The sequence below is a fragment of the Marmota monax genome, unplaced genomic scaffold, assembly GCF_021218885.2.
Source record: "Marmota monax isolate L192 unplaced genomic scaffold, Marmota_monax_Labrador192_F-V1.1 WCK01_AAM20220418_F8-fsc00134, whole genome shotgun sequence".
Taxonomy (NCBI): Eukaryota; Metazoa; Chordata; class Mammalia; order Rodentia; family Sciuridae; genus Marmota; species Marmota monax.
Genome location: NW_026692281.1, coordinates 4,569,815 through 4,582,276, shown reverse-complemented (window position 1 = coordinate 4,582,276; position 12,462 = coordinate 4,569,815). Strand labels below are relative to the sequence as shown.

The 12,462-nt window shown below is 36.2% G+C and overlaps 1 protein-coding gene and 1 pseudogene across 3 annotated transcripts in view; one reads left to right on the top strand and one right to left on the bottom strand.

Moving 5' to 3' along the window:
• Arhgef9 (Cdc42 guanine nucleotide exchange factor 9) overlaps positions 1-12,462 on the bottom strand; it is a 331,435-nt gene that overhangs the window by 194,706 nt on the left and 124,267 nt on the right. The window lies entirely within an intron of this gene.
• Positions 9,288-12,243, top strand: LOC124090063 (small ubiquitin-related modifier 2-A-like; annotated as a pseudogene).

Below are 12,462 nucleotides of genomic sequence, written 5' to 3'. Positions count from 1 at the left end.
TGATTCTAGAGGCTAGAAATCTGAGATCAAGGTGCCAGCATGGTTGGGCTCTGGTGACAGCACTCCTCTGGATTTCAGATAGCAATTTCCCATCATATCGTTACATGATGCAAAGAGCTTTCTGGGTCTCTTTTAAATGGGCCCAATCCAATTCCTGAAGCGCCACCATCATGACCTAAATTACCTCCCCAAACCTCCATCTCCTAATACCATCACATAGGAGTATAGTATTTCAACATATGAATTTGAGAGGAATGCAACAATTCATTCCATAACAATCTCCATTTTTAATAGACTAAGGTGAGGTCCTAGAAGAGAAAGTGAATTACCCCACTGAGGATCATATATTTAGTAACTGCAAAGCAGAATTTGAACTCAGGATCATATAACATCAAAAGCTCTTCCTACTGCATACTCTTGTTAATTGGGAGTCTCCCACTTTCCCTATTTTATGAAATGTCAAAATCTGCAGAGAAGTTCTTTTGATTTCAGGACTGGTGAGGCTGGTTCAGAATGGCTACAGCATATTCTCTAGAGATATTTAAGAGCAAGGTAGCTGTCTGCCAGAGCTTTATATGATGGGAGGTCATTTAAATGTGGGACTAAGCCAGGCACAGTGGCACATGCCTGTAATCCCAGCCACTCTGGAGGCTGAGACAGGAGAATCGTGAGTTTAAAGCCAGCCTCAGCAATGGTGAGGCACTAAGCAACTCAAGGAGACCCTGTCTGTAAATAAAATACAAAATAGGACTGGGGATATGGCTCAGTGGTAGAGTACCCCTGAGTTCACTCCCTGGTACCAAAAAATAATAAATAAATAAATGTGGGGCTATATGCAAGATGATATCCAGAGTATCCTTTTAGGAGTGATGGTTGTTGGAGTGAGGAGGAGGAGAAATTAGGAAGAAAGGAAGTAAAGAGGAAAGAGTTCAAAGAAACTGGTACTATCATGAGCTCACTTTCATAGAGCACTTAACACGTGGTAGGCATTGTCTGGAACACTTTATATATATTTACTCATTTGATAAGCAAACCAGATCTATGAGATAGGTTCCATCTTCATCCTTGGCTTATAGATAAGAAAACTGAAGCACTGAATGGTTAAACTGTCTGAGGTGTTTTAAGGCTGTGATTTGAACCCAAGTATTTTGACTCCAACCAACCTCAAGCAATTTATTTTTCTGTTTAACTACCCAGTCAAACAAATTGTCATGATGAGATTGAATGTTTCCCAGTGTGATTCATGTTAAAATGCATTAAAGTGTTTCCTTTAGTTTTCACAACAGCCACATGAGGTAGTCATGTGGTCAGTAACGTGTGACAGCAAAGAAAACCAGGACTCAAAGTTAAATGAAATCTCTAATGTTATACAGTCACAAGAGAGCAAAGCTGAGATTCCAACCCAGGTCTGGCTTACCCAGGGGCTAAGTGGCTCTGTATCTCATTGCCTAAAGGTTTACTGGCTGATTGATGAACCACATTCTACCAAGACAGGAAGGCTGATATTAAGGTATCACTGTACCTCAAATGTTTATGTATTTTAACAAGTATTCCTGAAAACACAACCTTTCCCCCAGAGTAAAGATTCTGTTTGTTAGAAATTTCAGCTATTCGGACATGTGAGACTGCTGAACAGCACAAAACTTTTACAGGCAAATACTAAGAATCTAGATGCAGGGTGTGGGATGGAGGAAATTTCTATATACATTAACATTATTTCAAGAGATATCAAATGAATGTGAAATTATATGCAAATGTAACATTTAACAGGTCTCTCTCAGGAGAAGGATACCAAGAAGACAATGAAGTAAATGCTTATAGCACATGGAGGACAATGTTTTCTGCTACATTAATGATTGACTTGGAGGCTCTCAGAGCTAAAGATGGCAGATATTTTATGTATAAGCAAATTGATACTGTTTTTCCATCTTCATTTTCAGGAATTTTTATGTTAATCCAAGAATTCTAAAGTCCATTGTTTTCCCTTCACAGTCACCTGTCTCATGTGTCGCTGATTTTGCTCCACACTGAAGGAGGCCATGAATTAGTAGAAAGAAACTTCTACATGGGTCATAAGACAGGATCTGGTTGAGTTCCTGCTTTAGATTAGTTTATGTGTGTCCTTGGTAAAGTTACTTACCCTCTGTTTATATAAGTTACTCCCATCTGTAGAAGAAATCAGATGTGATTATTTTGGAGTTTCTGTCCACTTATGGTGGTTAAAATGATCAAAATACTTCCACATTCTTAGCCACTGAAAGGATTCATCTCCTAAAGGTCTGTTTAAATGTACTTGTAGGAAACAGCTACTAGAAAATAGTTATAAGTGGATAATGTAGAGTTACCTATTTCAGCCTTACCTCATACTTACAGGTATAAGGAATATCAATGCCTGCCTTGTAAAATCATTTCTAACTTTCTCATCCAAGTCCCTATCTCTCATGTCCTAACAAACTTAGCAAATTCAATGTGTATTTTGATCCTCAACTTATTAGATCTTCCAATGTTTCTCTGAGTAACTCAGGTTCAGTACATAAAAAGCCTCTTTTAAGAAATTATGTAAGAAGGTTTTGGGGAAGGTTTGGACAAATGGTTAAAAGCAGGAATTTGGGGGCTGGGGCTGGGGCTCAGCAGTGGTGCCCTTGCCTGGCATGCGTGAGACACTAGATTTGATTCTCAGCACTGCATATTAAATAAATAAATAGTCTATCAACAACTAAAAAAAATATTTTAAAAAGGAGGAATTTCAAAGTCAATTCTGTAGACTGCAAATTGTTCAAGGACTACTCTGGCATCTTGTAACTTATCCAACCATTCATCCATCTATCTTTATCTATCTATCTATATTTCAGAGCTAGGAATTCAGAAGGACCAATGGAGGAAGTTATCTTGGTGCAGTGAATAATCACTGCACTGGAAGCTAGAATGCTTGAGTTCAAGGTTTATCAGCTATAAAATAGGCTGAATTAGAATTAAAATAGATAATTCATTAAGAAGTCACCTTCTAACTCTATTGAGAGAGTATGTGGAATGATTAAGGATAAGGACTATGGAGTCAGGTTATAAGGCCCCAAAATTTCATTTTACATCTCACAAGCTACATGGCCTGAGCCAAATTGTTTAAGCTCTGTATGCATGTTTCTCTATGTAGTAGTAGTAGTAGTAGTAGTAGTAGTAGTAATAGTAGTAGTAGTAGTAGTAGTAGTAGTAATAATAATAATAATAATGCACCTACCTCAAATGTTTGTGATGCATTAACCAGTTTACGTGCATAAAGTGCTTCCATGGTATCTGGTACTTTGTAAGTATTCTGATAGCTATTATTACGAGTCTGACAGTGCTTTTGGCTATTTATGCCTGAACTACCAACTGTATTGCAGAATGGGGGAAAACAGATTAAAAACTCTCAAACTTAGCAAATGGATAGGTGAGTGCAGTATAATTTAACTTTCCAAATGGTTGTTGCTGTTTGCTTGTGAAGAAGCCTGAGACTTCCACCTCAAAATATCACTCCCTTTTAGAGGACATCAACAATTGCCAATTGAATACTGGAAATTACCATACGGCCACTGAAGGTCAAAATCAATTTTGGAACATGTTTGTAAGCAGTAGCTGAGCATCAATCTTATCTAAGGAAGCTCCAGGTAAACTAGAACTAAAATTCAACAGTTTTAATTTTCTTCATAACTGGGAGTAATTTTTATTTTTCTTTCCACATTTTATTGGTGCCTTACAGTTGCACATAATGATGGGATTTGTTGTTACATATTCATACATGCACACAATAAAACTTGGCCAATGTCGTTGCCCAGCTGGAAGCAATTCAAGCTCTACCTACTTGCCTTTTCAAACCCAACTCCTCAGAATTATCAAAGAGAAGGAAATTACATTTATAAAGAGCCTACTACATGCTTCATGCTATGCATACATTAACTAATCTTCAAAACAACAAGTTAGAACTCCCATTTTTATAGTGGAAATATTTAGCCTTGGAGAGGTTAAATACTATGCCAAAATCACACAGCTCATAAGTAGCAGGGTATAGTTTGAACATAGATCTGTTTGATCACTAAATCCCTGTTCTTTAGATGAAACCACAGTGCTTTCTGTGAACTACTTATAGGCTACTTTTCGCAATGATAAGCCACAAATGAAGAGATTCTCAGTTTTCATTCAGTATTGGCAAATAAGGAGTTACTATGCAGGTTAATTATCAAATTTGGCCTCACAGAGGAAAACCTTAAGACCCTATTCTGAGCCTGGTGTGGTGGTGCACACCTGTCATCCTAGTAGCTCAGGACACTGAGACAGGAGAATCATGAGTTCAAAACCAACCTCAGCAATGGCGAGGTGCTAAGCAACTCTGTCAGACCCTGTCTCTAAATAACAATACAAAATAGGGCTGGGAATGTGGCTTGATGGTTGAATGGCCTTGAGTTCAATCCCCAGTACCAAAGGAAAAAGAAAAAGGCCCTATTTGTTTGGAGGTTTAAGAAAAGCACAACAAAATTTAGCACCTTAGAACGTTGCTGCTTGGTGACACCCCAAGAAAGTCACTGGTACAGTGTCCACTGGTGTTTCTTAATGAACTGGGTATAGGAGGAATGTTTGAAAGTGAGGGAGAATTTTGCATTTTCTCAATAACAAATTAGTGCTATTAGAATTTAGTGGAAGGAGGCCAGGGATGCAAAACATACTGAGATGCACAAAAACAACCCATACAATAAAAAAAAAAAATTGCCCCATTCAACATACTAATGGTGCTTCCATTTAGAAACAATTAATTAATGACTATAAGACACAAAACTTAAAGTCAAGATTATAAAACATGAACAATTATAAATTCCCCCAACTTCTACCTCCTATAATAGTACTACAAATGATCTGAGAGTGATCCTGGATGGTACCAAATTAATGCTGAGTTTTCCTGGCTGGGGAGATAATGAGGGATAGGCAGCATAGAGGTTAGTATAAGAGTAAATCTAAGGCTTAATGGAGATAAGACCATGGACTAATTTTAAATTCATCTGGATGCCAGGATTATCAAGTATGATAAGGATAACACCAGAAAACAGATTCCATTTGTAGCTATCATCCTTGGTTTACTATATATAACACACAGAGTTACTTCCCTTCTTTGACTGTCCAGCTGTCCAAAGGGTAAATAAACCTTGTTTACCTTCCCTTATTCCAGAGTAGTGAAAGGATTTAAGATCTATAGGGTGTGTACATGTAAACCTATGTGATGTGCTGTGCGTAGACCAGTGGAATAGAATAGAGAATGCATTTATGGCCCAATTATTTGGCACAGAGTTCCCAAGAATATACAGTAGAGAAAGGATAATAAATAGTACTGGGTAAACTGGATATCTTCATGCAGAAGAATGAACTTAGATCCTTATATCATGTCAGATACAAAAATAAATTGAAAATGTTTTGAAGACTTTCAATAAGACCTGAAACTGTAAAACTATGAGAAAGAAAACATAGGGAGAAAGTTCAATGACATTGGTCTGGGCAAAGATCTTTTGAATATGAACTCAAAAGCACAGGCAACAAAAGCAAAAATAGACAAATGGGATTACATCAAACTTAACAGTTTCCATACAGCACAGGAAATTGTCAACAAAGTAATGAAACAACCTATTGAATGGAAGACAATATTTGCAAATCATACATCTGAGAAAGGATTAATATCTAAATTATATAAGGAAGTATTTAAGTAACTTAATCCCACAATAAGAAAACAAATCAATATTAAAATGAGCAAAAGACATGAATAGACATTTCTGAAAATATGACACACAAATGGGCAACAAATATATAAAAAACACTCAAGGTCACCCATCAGGAAGATGTATGTTAAAACCATAGGGAGATGATAACCTCAAACCTGTTAGAATGCCTATCAAAAAAGGTGAAAGGCAACAAGCATTGGAGAGGATGTTGAGAAAACAGAACCCCCACATACTGTTGGTAAGAATAAATTAGGATAGCCACTATGGGAAATAGTATGGAGGCTCCTCAAAAAATTAAAAATACAACTACTATGTGATACAGCAATCCCACTTCAGGGTACCAATCCAAAGGAATGAAATCAAGATGGGGAGATGCCTGCATTCCTATGTCCATTGCATCATATTCACAGTATTCAAGGTATGGAATCAATGTTCGTGTCCATCAAAAGCTGAGTGGGTAAAGAAAATGTGGTATAGATCCATGACAGAATACAATTCCACCTTGAAAAGAATAAAATTCTTTTATTTGTGACCCCATGAATGAACTTGAAGGACATTATGTTAAGTGAAATGAATAAATCACAGAAAGACAATTACTAGATCATCTCACACATATGTGGAATTTTTAAAAGTTGAGCTCATAAGTAGAGAGTAGAACAGTAGCTATCAGGAGTTGGGAGTTCAGGTAGGGAAAGAATTTACAGAGATGTTGATCAAAGAATACAAAAATTCAGTTAGGAATAAATTTAAGAGATCTCTTATACAACATGATGACTATAGTTAATAACAATTCTTGAAAATTACTAAGAGTAGTGTTTAAGCATTCTCACTACACAGTCTAAGCATGTATAGTAACACATGTTAATCAGCTCAATTTAGTCTTTCCACAATGTATATGCATTTCAAAACTGCATGTTGTACACAAAAAATATAGACAAATTTTATTGGATGATTTAAAAATGCTTAAGTTATAAGAAAAGAACCTAACTACTATGGAAATTAGGGCTTATTTATGTTTCTGGGGAAGAAAGTTCCAGTGTCTCTAGTTATTCAAAACCTGTGGTAATGTTCTGAGTCCTAGTTCTATCCACTCAGCCTGAGCTACCTAGTTTGAGCCTAATATTTTACAGAGCGTCTCATCAAAACACTCCACTTTACAAATTCCAATCCGAAATCACTGGAGTGACCTCCCTATACTATCAAATTAGATGAGAGTGCTTCAATTTTCTCTAATGGATGTTCTGTCCTTTTTCCTGTGGATAATTAGCTGGTAGCAGAAAACAGAAAAGTAAAGGACAATGTTTTTCATTAACCAGAAAGCTATTTTGTGAAAGTTGAAGCTGCAGAAATTATTCCCATCCCAACAATATTCCAAGAAAAAAATATGTTCTGGCTATTTCTACTTTCATTTTTCCCTTCCCTTTAGATTATGAAACTGCACCATGTCTATTCTTTCTTGAAGATAAACTTACAACTCACTGTCTTGCTCACAGTGGACTCTTGGCAATGTTAACTAAAAGATTGATTCATGCTACTCAAAACTGAACCACCATGTAAACCTGTGACCATAGAACTACAAAAGAATGCAGTCCAAAAATTTGGCTTTGTATAACAAGATACAGAAAATAACATGAAATGGATACTGATAAACTTTTTCAAGTGAAAACACTGTGAATTAGGTTATGGCTTCTTATTGGGGACAGTATTCTTACTTTTTGCTGCTAGGAAATAAAACAAAAAACAACAACAAAAAAATGAATCCCTGATAAACCATCTCACAGATCCCAATACTTGCTCAAAGACTGGAATAAAATCCTGCCTTTAATAGTGGCATAAGGAATTTTTTGATTTGGGAAAAAACTTCTACCCCATAGTGTCTTTCAATTCCTGTATTGACAGGAAGGGAGAATGGATTTTTTTAAAAAAGGTATCACCTATGATATTATCATACGTATTACATTAACAGATAATTTATTAAGGTGAAATTCACATAACATAAATTTAACCATTTTAAAGTGAATGATTCAATGACATTTAGTACATGCCCAATGTTATGCTATCACCACCTCTATCTAACTTTAAACTACTTCCATTACTTCAAAGTATTCTTACCATTAAGCATTTTCTCATTCCTCTCCATTACCCATCCCTCACCCTCCCTCCCCAACTTCACTTCTGGCAATCACTAATATATGTTCTGTCTCTTCAGATTTATTTATTTGGGATATTTCATATGAATGGAATCATATGGTATGTGACATTCTATATTTGACTATATTATGTAGCAATATTTTGGAGATTCATTTATGTTATAATATGTATCAATACTTCATTTTTATGGCCCAATCATACTCTGTTGTATATATAGTTCACAATTTGTTTATTCATTCATCCATTAATGAGTATGTGAGCTGTTTCTACCTTTTACTTATTCTTGTGAATAAGTGCTGCTATGAATGTGAGATTATTGTACTTGTTGAGTAACTGTTTTAAATTCTTTTGGCTATATATTTAGCAGTGGAATTGCAAGATCATATAGTTACCCTATATTTATATTTTTTACCTTTTTAATTTTTGTATTTGTTTTAATTAGCTATACATGACAGTAGACTTCATTTATACACTTTGATATATCATACAAAATATAATTTCTCATTTTTCTGAGAATACATGTTATAGAATCATATTGGTCATGCAGTCACATATATACATAAAGTAATAACGTCTTTCTTTCTACTATCTTTCCTATCCCCACAACCCCTCCCCTCTCCTCCCTTCACTTCCCTCTACCTAATCCAAGGTAACTCTGTTCTTCTCTAAGTGCCTCCCACCCACACCTTATTGTGAATTAGCATTCACATATTAGAGAAAACATTCAGCCTTTGGTTGTTTTGGGATTGGCTTATTTCACTTAGCATGATATTCTCCAACTCCATCCATCTACTGGAAAATGCCAAAATTTCATTCTTCTTTAAAGCTGAATAATATTCCATTGAATATATACACCACATTTTCTTTATCCATTCATCTATTGAAGGACACCTAGGTTGGTTCCACAGTTTAGCTATTGAATTGAGCTGCTATAAACATTGACATGGCTGCATTACTGTAGTATGCTGATTTTATGTCCTTTGGGTATAAAGAAAGGAGTGGGATAGCTGGGTCAAATGGTGGTTCCATTCCAAGTTTTCTGAGGAATCTCCATACTGCTCTCCATAGTGATTGTAACAATTTGCAGTCCCACCAGCAAAGTATGAGTGTACCTTTGTCCCCACATCCTCACCAACATTTATTGTTGCCTGTATTCTTGATGATTGCCATTCTGAAAGGAGTGAGACTGACTTTTATCCTCACTGATGATATTGATCATAATCCCTGAAACAATTAATAACTGTGGAATATTAGAGCTGGCTGGTAGTTAGGGGAAATTTAGTGACAAAGCTTGCCTTCTCCTTGAAAGTTCAAATGAAATTCTCACCTGCAAAAACAGTCCCCCCTTCCTAGTAGGCTGCCAGTTCAACTGCAGCCAAGCTGAGACTTTGAGCTACCATGGAAAAATGCTTAATGGGTAAGAATACTTTGAAGTTATGGAAGTATTTCCTGCAGCCATTCTCTACTGGGCAGCTCCAGAGCAAGCTGTCAGGCATTTGAATTGTCTAGTTCAGTTGCTACTTGGCCAGCCTCTTCTGCCTAAACTTACCCAATTACCTTATATTTTTCACTATCAACTGCTGTCTTGAAGAAAAACTTGTCTGCAAATTGACCAACTGAGAAAAATTGAAGGTGGTGGGATTAACTGGCTGAAGAAGATAAATGGAAAAGGTGAGAAGGACACAATATTTTATCAAATTAAAAGTCATTTTTTTTGTACATTAAAGACTGTTCTTGGGCTGGGGCTATACCTCAGTGGCAGAGCTCTTGCCTAGCATGGGTGAGGCACTGGGTTCAAGCCTTAGCATTACATAAAAAATAAACAAAATAAAGGCATGCTATTCATCTACAACTACAATTTAAAAAAAACTGTTCTCAGTAAGAATAGAAAAAAATAAAGTGAACTAGGACTACAACTTCAAATATTTTAATTATTTTTAAGTATCAGATAATGAGGCATCTCAGCCACTCTATAATTTTAGGTCCATGCTTAGACTCTTCCAGGTCAAGGGAAATCATCCTGTGTGAAAGAACACAAGAGATGTTCTAAGGCTTCTCTCATTCATCTTAAAAGTTTAGTAGCTTAACATTTAAAATACTTTAAAATTTCTAAAAAAAGTTTAAAATTTAAAGAAATTTTGTTTTATATTTATACTGAATTGTTCATATTAAAAATGATTCATTTTCTATCCAGGTGCAGTGGCACATGCCTGTAATCCCAGCTAAGGGATTGGGAGGCTAAGACAGGAGGAATTGTGAGTTCAAAGCCAGTCTCAGCAAAAACAATGTGCTAAGCAACTCAGGGAGACCCTGTCTCTAAAAAAAAATAGGTTTGGGGGGATGTGGCTTAGTGATCAAGTGCCCCTGAGTTCAACCCCCAGTATCCCCCGAAAAATAATAATAATCCATTTTCTTTCATTCCCGTCTCTGGAAACAAAGGAAAATTTATCATATATTTGAAGAATTATTTTGTAAAACTAGGGATGTGAACCCAGGACCTCACACATGCTAGGCAAACACTCTACCACTGAGATATATCCCAATCCCTGCAGATAATTTCTAATGGCCTTATCGTCTATTCTTCTCTAAGTTTAACAATCTTAGCTCCTTTAATCTTTCTTTGAAGTTTTTTCCCAATGCCCTCTGTGGTTCTACTCAGGACACCTTTCACTCTCACTTTACTCTGACTTTAAATGTGGAATCTAAAACTAGACAAAGTTTTCTAGTAAGTATGAGATACAATGGCAAGCTTCCCTTTCCAGTGATAAATTTCACATACTGAGCTTCTTCAACGTTTGTGATAGTAGACAACTCTCCTGTCATTGGTTACTGAGGTTGTTTCCCATTGCTTTTGCTAAGTACATTAACTTTATGGAATATTATGCAGCCAGTGAAAATGATCAAAACTAACAATAGTGTACAGCAACAGAGGGAGAAAAAAAATATGTGCAGCATATTGTCATCAAAACATTGCAAATTAGAAACTTACATGGATTGTTATGTAAGGCAGTACATTACTTTATATACCACTTTATTATAGCACTTACCATTTTATATTCCTATCATTTCAAATGTTTCTGTATCTTTCTGCCCCTCCAAGGCAATGTAAATTAACTCTGAGGACTTTGGTAGCACTTGGTCAATTCTGTTACATCAGCACTGTGTGTGGGTCCTGACAAAGAGTAGGTACTCAGCTATGTTAAGTGAATGGATAAATTAGAACCATATAAAATGCCTAAATATAAAAATGGAGTCTCAGAAATAATAGGAGAAAATACAAAAGATTGTTATTGGATTAATTTTATTCTTCTCAAATTTTTTTTCACCATTTTTCTTATATAGAAAAAGGGAAGACAGTGAAAACCAAAATTAAAGTATTTACTCTTAGTATCCTATTTTCTACCCATCCATCTTTTTTCATTGTTCCCTGACTGTCTTGGTATCTGATCAGGTCCTTAAGTTTACCTTTAATAAAAAAAAAAAAAAATCCTTGGAAATGTCTAGCTCATTTCCAGAGACACTGCTTACTAACAGTCCATTTACTCCCAACCTAATCTTCCCAGCTCTGAAACCACACTTGGGTGTGATCATAATAAGCATGTTTCAGGGTCATTCCCTTATCCTTACATTGTAACAGTATAAATTTCTATTTGGAAGTAGAGTTAATAAAGGGTTGGTTAGGATAAAACCCAGGTTCAAACTCCATGAATTATACCATCCATTGCTGTGCTGTATGATCTCAGATTTTATGATCTCAAGATTCTCTATGCCCCCAAGCATGTCCCCATTTGATCCTTTCAGTAACTATGTTTTTAAACATAAGTTAGAGCGGAAGTAAAAAGTTAATATGTAATGCATGCCTACTATGCATCAGTCCAACCTACCTATGACAAGTTCTAATACTATCCCGGCTTTTTAGAGAGGAGGCAACATAAGAGTTAGGGTGGTATCTCAAGATCACACAGAAGGTATATGGCAGAAAAGTATTTAAATCCATATATATATGCAGCTCCTGGTGTGCTCCTTCAGTGCAGATCTGGTACCTCTTTTGTGAAGCGGCAGCTGAGGAGACTCTGGCGCTCGCCATCGCCGAGGATAAGCCCAAGGAAGGAGTCAAGACTGAGAACAACGATCATATTAACTTGAAGGTGGTGGGGCAGGATGATTCTGTGGTACAGTTTAAGCACTTAGTAAACTAATGAAAGCATATTGTGAACGACAGGGTTTGTCAATGAGGCAGATCAGATTCTGATTTGACAGGCAGCCAATTAATGAAACAGACACACCTGCACAGTTGGAAATGGAGGATGAAGATACAATTGATGTGTTCCAGGAGCAGACAGGAGGCGTCTAATAAAAAGAGAACCTGCTACTTTACTCCAGAACTCTGTTCTTACAGACCAAGAATACATTCTCAATTAGAAAACTAATTTGTTTCCCCATCCTATAGTAATTTGGTTCCACCACATCCTGACTACTACAGTATAGTTTTCTTTATTATTTCATTTTCCCCTTCCCCATTCCTTTATTGTACATTAAGTAACAGGTGTATGTGTGCAAGCACATTGCATTT